Source organism: Phoenix dactylifera, chromosome 14 (genome assembly GCF_051530095.1).
Source record: "Phoenix dactylifera cultivar Ajwa chromosome 14, Ajwa_hap1_PhDact_Kaust_v1.1, whole genome shotgun sequence".
Lineage (NCBI taxonomy): Eukaryota > Viridiplantae > Streptophyta > Magnoliopsida > Arecales > Arecaceae > Phoenix > Phoenix dactylifera.
In genome coordinates this window covers 12,163,396-12,178,452 of record NC_143203.1, presented here as the reverse complement: position 1 = coordinate 12,178,452, position 15,057 = coordinate 12,163,396, and the positions used below count along the sequence as shown (strand labels likewise).

At 37.4% G+C, this 15,057-nt stretch overlaps 2 long non-coding RNA genes across 2 annotated transcripts; one reads left to right on the top strand and one right to left on the bottom strand.

Moving 5' to 3' along the window:
• Positions 1–739: 739 nt before the first annotated feature.
• LOC149751349 (uncharacterized) lies at positions 740–2,215 on the bottom strand. Its single transcript, XR_016398281.1, has 4 exons — positions 2,058–2,215; positions 1,778–1,883; positions 1,095–1,199; positions 740–1,016 (listed from the first exon to the last, which is right to left on the bottom strand). It is a non-coding gene; the product is annotated as an uncharacterized LOC149751349 (long non-coding RNA).
• A 9,834-nt stretch (positions 2,216–12,049) lies between these two features.
• LOC148700461 (uncharacterized) lies at positions 12,050–13,500 on the top strand. The gene is made up of 3 exons (XR_016398375.1): positions 12,050–12,581; positions 12,683–13,246; positions 13,429–13,500. It is a non-coding gene; the product is annotated as an uncharacterized LOC148700461 (long non-coding RNA).
• Positions 13,501–15,057: the final 1,557 nt, after the last annotated feature.

The window sequence follows — 15,057 nt, the reverse complement described above, 5'->3', positions numbered from 1 at the left end:
TTTGGGTTGCATCGTGCGTTGACGCGAACGGTGCTTTTAAGTATCGGCAAGGGAATTAAGCACCTAGACGTGGCTTCCGAAGAAAAGCATCACTAATTAAATATGCTTATTCGTGTCGCTAATTAATGATGCTAATTTATATCGCTAATTATCAATTGGCGATATTTATTTGCATTGCTAATTACAAACTGACGATGCTTATTTGCATTCTTTGTGTATCTTTTAACGACACTTTAAAATGCCGTTAAACTTAAAATATGGCGATGCTTTATAGCATGGTAAGGACAAACTATTTTTTTCAAATTTATTAAGAAAAAGAAAAATATGTACTCGCATATATACACAAATACAAACATAATAAAAGTCATATAATAACACATGTATTATATATAAAAATAGCAAATATTTATATTGTCAAATATGATTGTATTTACATTAACAAACATGATTGAATGTTCATTACTATTCATTGTGCTTCAAAAAAATAAAAATAAACACATATAAAACTCTTATAAAAAATCTAAAGGCTTTCAATGGTCCATAGCATCATCATCATCATCCATATGACTGTTGAAAGTATCAAAAACCTATAAGAAAAAGATAGAATCATTAGAAGTTGAGAATATAAAAATCACAAAGTATTATAAATCATTAGCTCATACAAAAATATACATGATAATTATGTAAATATACAAATAGATGTAGTTATTTATCTGAGGAGGGACAAACCTCTGCAGCAAGAATGTAATCTGGTCAAGCTAAGTTCTCAAATATTGTATCTCTATCTGATGGCTCTGCCTCATCCCCTCTATCTCTGCCTCCAGTCTATGAATGTCTGCAATGCTACTACTATGTCTAGTATTTTGGATATATCGGCTTACTCAACCATAACCCCTCACTCAACCAAACTACTCCGGTCCAATCAATTCGGTGAACATCTGAGCTTTGACGTGATTGGTCTCTAAAGATAATGATGAATCTCTGACATACTTTGCAATAAGAGATGTAGCCCTCTCCTATATTTAAAAAAAAGTCACATATTAATATTTAAAAAAATGAAACTATAAATCATTGTACAAATCAATTATCAATACATATGACTATCTCTCTTGATTTCTTCCAACAAAGATGCCATCTCGGTGGGTATGAGTTATCCTGTAGAACTACACCTCACCAGGCTCCCTTCCATGCTCTTTCATCTACAACAAAAATTATATGTTACATGATACATTATCCATGATACGTGGTATATGATGAAAGATACACAGTTCATGATGCACATTATATGATACATAATTCAATATAAAGATTAAAGTTTCAATTTAAAGTAAAAAAGTCTAAGAGTTTTAATAAGACATAAGAATCATGATATATGGTACATGATACATGGTACATATAAGTTTCATTAAGAAGCATAATTGTTTCAATGTAAAACAAATGAATCTAATAAGGAGTTTAAAATATGCCAAAGAGTTTCAAAGAAACATATGAATTCATCTCTATGCCTTGCGTAACTCTTAGAGCCTGATGTATGAGGAACCGATTGAGATGCTCATATAGCTCTAGCAATATCTGAATATGTCTGCCAAATAAAGTAAACAATATAATATATCATATATATATGTTCAATCTATATTAATAATGAATAAAATATAAGATGCTGAGAGAGTATGCACAATTTGTCCTCTTTCAAAAAATCAATAGTAAATAAGCTTCCTCCACTGATGAGGGTATACATCAAGAGGACAACTACGAGCAACCTCCTCCTTTATCTTACCCTCTCTCTTGTAGTCCCTCTACAACTTCTTCTTAAATTCTTTTCGCTTGTAGTTGAGGGACTTCGGCACCCAATCATGGCTCTTTGGAGGAAGCACAAACTTACTCTACACCGAAGTAAAGAATGTTAGAAATGTTAAATCAAATTACATGCTTATGATAACTAGCAAATTAACATGCAATATAAATTCAATTCTTTACTTATATAACTTGTAGAAGTTCAATCTTATAAGAAGAAAGTATATCATTCCACATAGTATAGTTGAGTGAACATAGCTAACCTTTCCACACTATTGATAGTAGGAAACCTGCTAATATGCTTCCAGCCCTCTTAATGGACTGCCCAATCTAGTTGCATCAGGTGACATTCCTCTCACCCTCATCAAGCTGCCACACATTCCTTGCTCGAGTGGGTTCCCATTTTGTCCTCACTCTCTCATGTCCATCTACAAAAAAGCATATAAAAAATGTATTCAAAACTATTAAATATGCATTAAATCAAATAAAATCAAATGTAATAAACTATTTAAATTGTAATAGTAAAAAAAATATAATATTTTAATTAAATTACCATAGACCTATAAGTGATCTCCTCGCTTGGATAATCGTTAGGAGACTCGTGCTAAGACTAGAGCTACTGCTGCTAATGTCTATCAAGCTGCTGGGGCTTGTAGGGTTGCGGGGACTACTAGGACTAATTAGAAGATGATCTAGCTTGAGAATGTTGAAACTCATTGATAGCCACAAAAAGGACATATAATACGTTCTTTAGTTCTCTGACTAGATAAATTACCATATGCAGAAAAATCATTCAAAGTCCAAATAAGAGCTGCCCACAATTTGATTGTTTGGCTAGTGAAAGCATCAAATGCATTGATATGCTCCCATAACTATTTCAATTCCTCTATTAAATGCTACAGAAAAATATCAATATTATTACCTGGACCCTTATCACCTTGAATGACTATTGATAGAATAAGTGAAGATTGTTTTATACACATCCATGGTGAAAAATTACAAAAAATCAAAATAACCAACTAAGTATTGTATGTGGAACTCATCATTCGGAATGGATTGAACCCATCAATAGCTAAACGTAGCTTAACACTCTGAACACTAGAAGCAAAATTGGGATACATATCTTCGACTTTTTTAATGCTAAACATTCCATCTTTTATATGACCTTCGTCATGTTATCTCATCGATGAAGCTATCTGCGATAATATATAGATCTTTTCCAATCTAAGTATGAGAGAAAAACAACGCAAAACTTTGGCTAGTTTTTTTTTAGTCCATGTAGCATCCACTTCATTCAACAAGTCATCCTTATCTTCAATATATTTTTTCCATCATGAAGATCCACACATATGGCACAACTCTTGATTAATATTTTCACCACAGTATAACATACAGACATTCGGATAACTATGAATCTTTTTATATCCAAGATCCAATTATTTTGCTAATTTTTTGGCTTCATAAGAAGATGATGACAAAGTAACACCTTCCAAAATTGCATCCTCTAATAATTGAAGCTGCATAGAAAAAACTTACTAGACCACCCATTCAAATATTTCAAATAGAATAAATGCACAAAAATGAAATCTTTGAAATTTTTTTGCAACTCGGACATAGTTCTTGATCATAATATTTAACCAAGTTCTGATGCTGAGCTGTCTCATCATTAAATAAAGGTCTAGGTTCCACAACATGCATACATTTAGTAAATATATGCTCATCAACCATTTCAGCTACTTCTTATCCTGCACTAGGATCTCCTAAATTTTCAATACCACATCTAAGAGCATCTTTGAGTAAGTCCCTTATATCGTCTTCTATTGCAAGATTTTTTTGTATATTACTGAATCTAAAACTAGAGGTGTGTTTTATATAGGAGGGTTGATTACATGGAGATGGCAATATGGATCTCTATGAAATACGCACTTAGTACAACCTTTTAGAACACCATTTTACACAAAATATTCTTCAACAATTTTTGGAGCCCAAGAAGAACAATTTACATATTTTCGGCGTAGACATAAATTTTTTTCATTCATATTAGCTCTCTCAATAGCAAATTTAATAAAATTCTAAACTCCATCCAATATTCTTTAATGGATCTCGACTTATTTATCCAACTTTTGTATATTCTATTAAAATACTTATTGAATTGCAACTTATCTTAAAAAAGATAAACAAAATTAAACATTTAATATTATATTTTGTAAAAAAATTTAAACAAGTCTTTTATCATTGAATACATTCTATTAGAATAGAAAGTCGAACTCATGCATCTTTAAAAAACAGTCCAATAGAAAGCACATGTAAATGGATAGTTTTAACATGGTGCATGAGTAATAAAGAGTAGTATAAGATTTGATAATAAAATTACATGAAAGTCTCATAACAGTCTTCACAATTTAAAAGGTATTATGGTTACATTTTACTGACATCAAAAATATTTAAGAATTTTTCTGCCTAATCATAAATTCTCTTGATTGTTTATGTTAATGCTATTTGATATAACAGATATTTAAAATTCATGGATGCTAACATGTGTGAAACCATTAGTTTTAGACGCAACCAAACCAAGTCCATCTGACACTATTCATGCACCATTCGTGTATTTAACCCCATTTTTCTCTCTAATGATGACATCTCATCATCCATAACCATAGTTCCACACCATTCATTTCTTGCCAGTCTTAGATATATAGAGTTACTAGATGTTGTGAAGAACTTCGGTTGATCTTATCTTAAAGGTGATGACTTTCATGTCTTTTAATCCACATAACCCTTTCGCAGCCCCATTGATACTCCATGTAACAGATCATTTTTCTCCAGACAGACATTGATTATTTTATCCCAAGAAAAGATTTTCTTATAAACTCAAACATAAGATAATTAGTTAGCCAAAAGTTGAAAACAAATCATAATGATATTTTAGCATGTTATAATTACAGATCCTATGTCGTGCCAAGTCATAGATCTTTAAGAAAAGAAAGCATATTTTAACAGATTTGAGTGGTTTACAATGTCAGAACTTTCCCTGTGAGATCATTTGATACATCATAGTTATTGGGGGATGTATCAATACAATACCATTTAATGTAACTCCATATTGCAGATGTTTGTTTTTCTAATTATCTAGGTATGTTATTTTGATGCTACCTTCCCATTTTAATTCGAAAGCCTTGATGGAACAAAGGTGCTTCCATTTAAGAGGATGTTTTCATGACGTATAAAAGCAACAACGTGACCATATGGGAGGGAAGATTCCAATCGGCGACCTTTTCCTCATTGATTTCGTAAGCTAAGTAAAACTTCACTGAGATTATATTTGGAAGCAGAATATGATCAGGAATAAAAACCCTTTAAGCATATAACCTCAAAACTTAAGAAATGGAATATCAAACAAATGCTCAAAGGGGGGTAATTAGGGAATCAAGCAAAAATATCATCAAAGAAAGGAAAAGAAAAATCACCAGAGTGGAGAGTGGGGCGGCTGATAGTGGGACAACAACATCATTGTCGACGGAGGAGGGCGATCGGCCGGATTTTCGAAGAACACTACGGATTGGTGGTGGCTGCGGGTAGAGAAGGAGGAGGAGGAGAAGCTGGCAAAGGAGGAGGAGGCTGATGGAGAGACAGAGAAGGAGAAGGAGCCCAGCGGAAAGGGGAGGAGGATGATCTCGGCCAGCGACACTCTAGAATAGAGTGGAAATGGCGCTGATGGTGGGTTAGGCGAGGGATTTGAAGAATATATGGAATCCGACGATGCTTATAAGCGTTGTCTTCTTACTAGTTTCCAATGACGCTTTTAAGCGTCCTTCCTCGCCAATACTTTTAAGCGTCGTAATCTTTCGATTATAAAAAGATGCATTGGCAAATTTTGGTGCAGTAGACAACTTATCGATGCTTCCTATCACATCCCAAATTCGGAATATAATACGGCCATACTACTGAGGGGTACAATCCACGATAACACAGAGCCAACCATTATATCATAACTTCCAAATCCATCAAAAACAAAATATAATAATTAAAAGTCCAATTTTATCATCCATTAAATAAAACTAACACTGGTTCAGAGTAACTAAATCCAAACATAAATACTAAACTCATAATCCTCAATATTCAGGAAAATATTAACTATAAATTTATAGTCAATTAAAATACAAAATTCTTCGACAAAATCTCTGAGCTTGCTAGTGTGAACTCCAAATCTGGACCATCCTTCATTTCTATTGACCCTATTCGTCTAGAGAGAGAAAAATAAAAATAAAAATATGTGAGCGATACAGTTCGGTAAATAAATTTTTTACTACCTTATTGGATCAAGCATAAGTTTTTCTATGGATCGATGAAAATAATAATTATTGCAAGATAGAACATTTTATAGTACAATATATTAAAATAAGCCATGAAGCCAATCATGCATGCAAAAATTATTCATATTTCATAAATATGGTTTTAAATTTATTTTTCAGATAAATTCATAAATCATCTTCTCACATTTAGCTATAGTATAGTTTAAAATATTACTCACAAATATTTGTACTATGGTCACTTTATGCCCGTGATAGGACCGTAATCGACAAACACCAATGACTATTATCCATTGGTAGGGTCGTATAACAACTACTATTATCCGCTGGCAGGATTATATGCCAACTACTATTACCTGCTAATAGGATTGTATATCAACTACTATTAATCATTGGTAGGGTCGTATGCAGCTGGATGTAGATTTACTCCACTTTTAGGAGCCATATATAACTATCTAAGAGCCTTTTTGCCATAGTTTTTAAAATAATTTTTCTTAAATCATATTTTTTGATCATATTTTTTTGAATGATACATAAATAAATCATTAAATGGCTTTATAGAGTTCATCCCATAAATAAGCATTTAACAGTAAAATAATCATGAAAATATTCTTTTCATAACAAAAATATAAATTTCATAAATATGGAGTTTATAGTTTATAAATAGTGCTTAATAGTAAAACAATCATGAAACTATTATTTCACAATAAATCATGAGTTTCATAATATCGTATGCTTGATCCTTGATTTTAAGAAAATATAATATCATCAATATTTAATCCTATTTTTATATTTTTACAATACGAAAAAATAAATAAATATTTGAAAACTAATAAGGAGTGTTAGGGTTACTTCCAAGTTCAAAAACTAGTAAGAAGTATAAGACTTACTTACCTCTTTTATTTTAGACTATCAAACTTCATTGGGCGACTCCGCTAGGCTTATTTGGAATATTAATAGCAAAATTAATTTCTAAATAATAACTTTAAATAAATAATTTGAGAAGACTTGATCAAGCGTACGGTGGTTTCGTGTGAGTCAGGTCTAGATGTTTCACTCAATAAATCGGACTCAATCAGGGCAAGATTAATCAACATGGCTCATTAATGGAGTTTCAGGGACATTCAATAGGGCCGGGATGATTGGTCTAATAGGCAACCTAATCACCAAGACATCCTTAGGGCCCTTTGTAGGGGTCAACTCAAGTTTATAGATCAAGTCTATGAGACTCGGTTCATGGATCTATAGGACTTTTTAGGGAAGGATAGAGAGAGAAGAGAGAGAAAACATGAGAGAGAATGAGAGGGATGGTTCTCTTTCTCCTATTCTTTTTTTCTTTCTTCTTCTTCCTTCTTGGCAAAATAGAGGAAGAAGGGATGCAACTGGCGGCTGTGATCGTGGTGATCTGGCAAAAATAGAGCAAAATAGGGATCCTTTTTTTCGAGTGGACGGCCATGAATCTTAGTCATCCAAAGAAGAAAAAGAAAAGGGAAGAAAGATCGGAGTGTTACCTCGGCTCTGAAGGCGTCGACGACCTCAATTTCCGGCAAGCATAGTGAGGAGCAGTTGCGATTTCAAAGTAAGAGAGAGGAGATGCGATCACCATCTTGGAGGGCCTTAGAGAGGAGGAGGATTAAATAAATGATGTCCTCGAGTTATAGATGAACTTAGATGGCTTCGATCCTGTCGGAATTGGAAGAAAAAGAAGAAAACTCCTAACGAGAGTCTTTTTCTCCTTCTCTTATGTACAACAGGGCATGGTCAGCCCCTAATGGGCCCTGACCTCTCCGAATCAGCCTACAAGCCATATTTATATGTGGGGCGGTCAATGGACTGGCCCTAGCGTCGACGTATAAGAGTCAGGATTGACACCTTTTCCAATAGTGAGTCTCTTTTAGGAAAAGCAGCTTGGCTTGTATCATATTTGCCAAAGAAGATAGAGAAGCATAAGGATTAATTGCTTAAATTTAAAGAAAACATCAGGAGACTCATAATAACAATTTATGGAACCCCAAGTTGCCAAAATACTAAAAAAGAAATCATAAAACTCGTCCAACATCATCATGATAATGATTATTTAACTTTTCATACTCCATAGTTGTCTTATGAAATGCTTATCCAAAATTTAGACCAACATTCAAAAACCAACTATTCTGTCTAGTGAGATATCCAATAACATTATTTCAGAATATTATTCTTTTTTCATTTAGATGATGAACCAGTGATTTATTACAATTACTAAAATGTTGGCCATGTTTCTTTAATGTGTCTTGTAAGAGTTGCAACATTTAGCATTGTTGTACATAGAAGGAAATAAAAAACCTTATGTTATAATTTCCTTTTGAAATAAACCTTATATTATAAATATTGAAGTTAGTTGTTGTAATAGAAATTAAATTATAGATAGTGACTCTAGGATGACAATGTTATCAGATTTTATCGCTTTTTTACAAACTAAAACATCGCTTGCCGAATAGACCAAAGATGTTTGAATCAAAAATAATAAAAATAAAATTTAATAAATATTTCAGCTTTTGTTTATTAACCCTATATTTTAGGAAAGACCTTCTTACTTATATACTTGCTAACCAAGTTTTATGAAACTAGCTCAAAAAAATCATTCCCAAACCCAAATCTAGCATTCTTTTTTTTTTCCCTCATTTATATCAAAGAACAATGAGATTTAATGGTCGTCATTTGTTAATTTACGAGTTGCTCAGTTCTGAAAGCACCAAGGTTAAAGTGATTTGCGTTGTTAATTACAAATGGTGGCATTTTCGTGATTATAATAGAATTCAGTGGCAAGCTTGCACCTGTCCACGTAAATTTACACCCTTTTCGGGGGTAGTTCTATATACACCCCCCCTATTGCTCAGGACACCCCCCAAAAACCAAAAAAAAAATACCCAAACTAACCTTTAGTGTAATTACCATATTGCCCTTGAAATTTTCTCATACACCCCCCCTTCCTCCTCCTCTGTTTCGTTTTGAAAAGAAAAAAAAACCCCCCCCTCAAACCCCCCTTAAACTCCTCGATCCATTTACATCGTTTAGGCGATCTTTGAAGGAGATTTAAGCCCCATTCGAAGCATGGACAAGCAACTAGTGATTTGGGACGAAGAATCGGCCGCAAAGGTACGTGTTCCACCTTGTTTCGAAATTTTTTTTTTTCACGGTTCGTGCTCCGTTCGGCACTGGATCGCCGAACAAAAGGCTTCTGTTCGGCTGCACAGTGCCGAACAGAAGCCTTCTGTTCGGCAACCCTCAACCGAGCAGAAGCCTTCTGTTCGGCTGCACAGTGCCGAACAGAAGGCTTCTGTTCGGCACTGTGCAGCCGAACAGAAGGCTTCTGCTCGGTTGAGGGTTGCCGAACAGAAGGCTTCTATTCGGCACTGTTCAGCCGAATAGAAGCCTTCTGGTGCCAAATCGCGTGCCGTGCTGAATTTTGTGCCGAACAGATCCTCTGATTCATTAATTCTTGGTGATAAATTATTTTATATGTAGGGCTATGCTACAACCGAATCGAGTATAATTGGATCAGAATTTGTACTGGATTACACAAGCGAATTTACAACTTACGAGGTATTATAATGTATTGTGCAATTTTGTAATAGTTTAGCGAGCTATTTTTACAACTGTGTACTTACATAAATTGTTTAATGTATAGATCTTCAAGAGTAGAGAGGACTTGTGTAATTGGTGTCGTGAAGCTGGGAGGCGAAATGGTTTTGTTGTTGTAATCAAATCATCCGATGCAGGTACCATTTCTAAGAAACCCAGAATTACGTTAGGTTGTGAGAGGGGTGGGACGTACCGAACCAAAAAAGAAAAGCGAATAAAGACTGCCTGTGGGACAAAGAAGTGTGGATGCCCTTTTGCATTAAGAGGAAAGAAATTGGATACTGCGGATGATTGGATATTACTGGTCGTATGTGGAGTGCACAATCATCCCGCTGCAGAGAATCTGGAGGGGCACTCATATGCAGGGAGATTATCTGAGCAGGAGACGGAATTGTTAGTGGATATGTCGAAGAGTTTGGTTCGTCCAAAGGACATATTATCCACATTGAAGGAAAGAGATGCCCTCAATGTTACGACTATCAAGACTATCTACAATGTACGTCAACGGTTTAAGGTTGCAGAGAAAGCCGGGAGGTCTGAAATGCAACATCTATTAGGTAAATTATCAGAGGCTAAATATATTGAGTGGCATAGGAATTGTACTAATACGGATGTTGTGCATGACTTATTTTGGGCACACCCTGGCAGCATTGATTTGTTCTGTGCATTTCCCCGTGTGTTGATAATGGATTGCACGTACAAGACGAATAGGTATCGTCTTCCGCTCTTAGAGATTGTGGGGGTGACATCTACTGACATGACATTTTCAGTTGCTTTTGTATACTTAAATTCTGAGGGGGAAGAAAGCTATACTTGGGCATTAGAGAGATTGCGCAGTGTCATAGCTGATGATGTTTTGCCTGAGTTGATTGTTACAGATAGAGACTTGGCTTTGATGAATGCAATTCATAAAGTATTTCCTACTGCTAGACATTTATTATGTAGATGGCATATTAGTAGGAATGTTTTGGCCAAGTGCAAAAAATTTTTCGAATTGAAGAAGAAATGGGATAAATTTATTATGAGTTGGAATGTACTAGTGCTGTCCTCCACGGAAGACGAGTATAATGATCGCTGGAGTGCACTGCAGAGAGAGTTCGGTACCTATCCAGATGCACTACAGTATGTGTCAGATACTTGGCTGAGCAAATACAAGGAAAGATTTGTTGTGGCGTGGACGGATACATGCAGGCACTACGAAAATGTGACGACAAATAGGTATCACAAATAAAGACTCATTTAATTTTAATTTGCCTCAATTCTTATATCTAACTTTCATTTGTTTACTAGGGTCGAGAGTGCACATGCAAAGCTCAAAAAGCAGCTTGGATCAAGCCAAGGAAGTTTCGAGTCATCTTGGACTAGAATAAATGGATTGATTGAGTTGCAGCACAGCTCCGTTAAAGCCTCATTGGAGAAGAGTTTATTGGTAGTGCAGCACAACTTCAAGCCAGTTGAATTCAAAGAGTTGCGAGGTTTCATATCTATAAGTGCGTTAAATCATGTCCTCGCCCAATCGAAACGAGCCAATTCAGTTGGGTTTGATGATTCAAATTGTGGGTGCGCTATTCGACGCACACATGGTATACCATGTGCTCACCAGATTGCGCGGTACAGGGTGGAAGGTCGGCCCATTCCTCTCGACTGCATAGATCCTCATTGGAGGAAACTTGATATTCTACCTACCCCCCCCCCCCCCCGCCCCCCGTGCAGCCAATTCAGTTGAGTTGTGATGCAGAGTTAGATTTGATTGCGCTACGATTCAAGAAGTTAGATGGGGCTTCTCAATTGCAGATGATCAAGAAGTTACGAGAGATTGCAAGTCCAGATAGTACACCTCTTTTAGAGCCTGCAAAACGGAAGACTGGTTCACGTGGGCGCGCTTCAATGAAGGTTGATACGTCTACTCGACGTGACCCGTCTGCGTTTGAGTTGGTTCTATCTGGACAGGATAGTTATTCACCTGGTGTTGAGAAAGTTACCATCCGCAATCCATCTACTCAGATTCAAAAGAGGCGGCCCAAGCAAAAGGTAAGTACCAAATATTTTTTTCCTTACAATAGGTATCACAACGTCTACGGGACGGTCCGTGCCGTGCCGGTATGTGATGTGCCGATACGGGACATGTCGGGACGTGCCGTGCCGAGATGTGCCGATACGGGACATGTCGGGACGTGCCGTACCGAGATGTGCCGATACGGGATGTGCCGTGCCGAGATGTGCCGATACGGGACATGTCGGTACGTGCCGTGCCGAGATGTGCCGATACGGGACATGTCGGGACGTGCCGTGCCGTGCCGGTACGGAAAGTGCTGAGACGGATAACTATTTGGATATTTCTGCCATTGTTACATATTTTCTATCATTTGATATTATTTGCAGATTTTTCGTACTAGAGCCCAGTCACATACGCCCATTATCTATATTGATGCTATTCCTTCTGCCTTGAGACCATACATCCAGCATATCAAGGATGTAAAAGCTGATGGGAATTGCGGATTTAGGGCAATAGCTGACTTACTGGGATTTGGAGAAGATGACTGGGTGCGTGTTAGGAAGGATTTATTGCAAGAGTTGCAATGTCATTCGGACCACTATCGCACATTATATGGTGTGGAAGGGACGATTGCTGAGATCACTCATGCATTATCATATTATGATGATTGTCCACCATATGACAGATGGATGACTATGCCGGACATGGGTCATCTTATAGCATCCTGCTATAATGTTGTCCTATACCATCTCTCGTTGCAACAATGTCTGACCTTCCTACCTCTCCGTTCTGTGCCAGTACCTCTTCTATCCCGCAAAGATATCGCTATCGGATTCGTAAATGGAAATCATTTTGTTGAGGTACTACGTTCACAACACTTGAGAATATTTAATTTTGCTTATTTAATTTTGCTTATTTATAATTTGTAGCTATTAATATTTTCTTATTTCTAATTTTGAAGGTGTTCTTGTTGCCGGGACATCCCGTTCCGCCAGTAGCGACCAACTGGCGAAAATATCATCTTCCTTGTGCTACCGGATGGGAAAATTCATATGAAGCACGGATTCAACAGTTCAAAGAGAGCATCTCACCTAATGTTATAACTAGCGAGACAGTAGAGTTAGATTGATTCTTTATATATGTACAATTTTTGAAAGTTGTAAATTTTTTTGGGCTCTTAGAGTCATGTACTGTGAAACTCCATCATCAATATAAATCAAAAAATATCTGTCTTCGCATTTTTCGGGTATTGGGGGTGCTGAGGTGGCTCTCCATCAGCTGGGAATACATATGAAGACTGTTGTTTCCGTTGAGATTTCAGATGTAAACAGAAACATACTTAAGAGCTGGTGGGAGCAATCCTAGCACACAGGGGAACTAATAGACCTTTCTGATGTACAAGAACTTAACGGTGACAAGCTTGAGCAGATGATTAACACATTTGGTGGGTTTGATCTGGTTATTGGTGGAAGTCCATGTAATAATCTTTCAGGTAGCAACCGCTATAGTCGTGATGGGCTGGAGGGTAAACATTCATCTCTTGTTTATGATTATTTTCGCATCTTAGACCTTGTGAAGTGTATCATGGGGAAGAACTTCTGATTGCACCATCTCACTTTCTTGTTTTTGGGTCAGTGAATCTAGTTGTATGTTACATCAGGGTACGTTACAGCAGGCATCATCATTTCTGAAGGAAAAGTTGAGCAGGCATTATCATTTCTTTTGTTGGAAAAGAGGGCTCTGTGATGTTCTTGGTCAGGTGAGCGAAGCGCAAATAGGTTGCGCGCTTTATTTGGGGGAGTGAGAAATTAAGGGGGTGGTAGAGCATCTTTTAAATGTTTGCCTTTGATGATTGAGGCAGATTTTCTGATAAGCAACAGTTATGTTAGCTATGTATTTAAAATGTTGAAAGATCATGAGGATGTTCTCTGTGAAACTCCATCATCAATATAAATCAAAAAATATCTGTCTTCGCATTGTTAGATTGATTGTTATGTGCACTGTTATATTTGTGTAAAATAGAACGGGCTAGGCTTTACAAAGATTACACGTAAATGTACCAAAAATATATATTTTTCATTAATATCAAAGGCTTTACAAAGATTACAAAGGCTCCATCATCAATCCCTATGACGCCATCGTCGACGCGTGTACTGTTGTACGTCCGAATGAGAGGGTGCTGGATCCGAATGAGAGGGTGCTGTACTCGGGCCAGGCTCATCACCCAGAAGTACCTGATGCATCTGAGAAATAGCATCAAATAGGTGCCCGGCACCTAGTGACGTAGCCTCTGAGGGACCCATCCGTACAATGTCGGTACTGATACCGAGTGCAGCTGCATTACGCCGCCGGTGCATGTCAGCATCATCATGACCTCCCCTAGCTCCAGAATGAGTACTCGAGCGCAGATGAGGAGGCTGAACTGCAACGTGCGTGATACGGAGATACCACTCCATGTATCCCGGTACGCTGTCTGATGGCCGGGTAACTGGGTGGCTCCTGCTCGCCTGGCTCAGCACGTGGTCCTCCCACCGCTCCCAAAGCTGATCCATATAGGAGTAATGTATCCGGTACGAGCCTGCTGTGGAACCTCTGTTGGCTCGCGTAGGGGCTAGTGGCGCTCGAGGGATGGTCTGAATACGACCAAACTGTCTAAGAACCCTTTCTGGATGATAGGGTTCTACGATATCAAGGCACTTGATGGAGCCACTAAAAAATGCGATATCAATATATGGGCGATCTCCCCGAAGCCGATGATGGGGATCCCAAATAACCTGCAAAACAAAAGGTCCATTTCAGTTTTATACTATATCGCATATTAAAAGTACTGACAAACACAAGCAAATGGTAATATGATACGTACCTCATCGATGCTCAAAAGGTCCAATGACTCACGTAGAACCACTAAATGGTCCATCGTGGTACGGGATGGAGTACCGGGCATCCAGCGGTGCACGCGGGGACTGGCATCAGTATACTCGAGCGACGGGTGAGGACTGAGTGCCGGAAAATGCTCATAAATCCATGCCTGCAGAAGCGTCATATAACCACTGATCTGTCTCACTGATGACCTCGACGCAATCCCCAACTGCCGATACAAATATGCTAAGGCAGTTGTACCCCAGGCATATGTGCTCACCCTATCCAGATCCCGCAGTAAACACAGATACGCTATAGGCACCCTGGTCCCACTCTTATCAGCAAAGAGTGTGCAGCCTAACAAAAATAACAAATAGGCTCGTGCTGCACACTCTATCCTCTGCTGGCTGTCTCTATCAGATACAGAGTGAAACTGAGTCCTCAGCCACTCCATCCTCACAGACTGATCGCGCGATG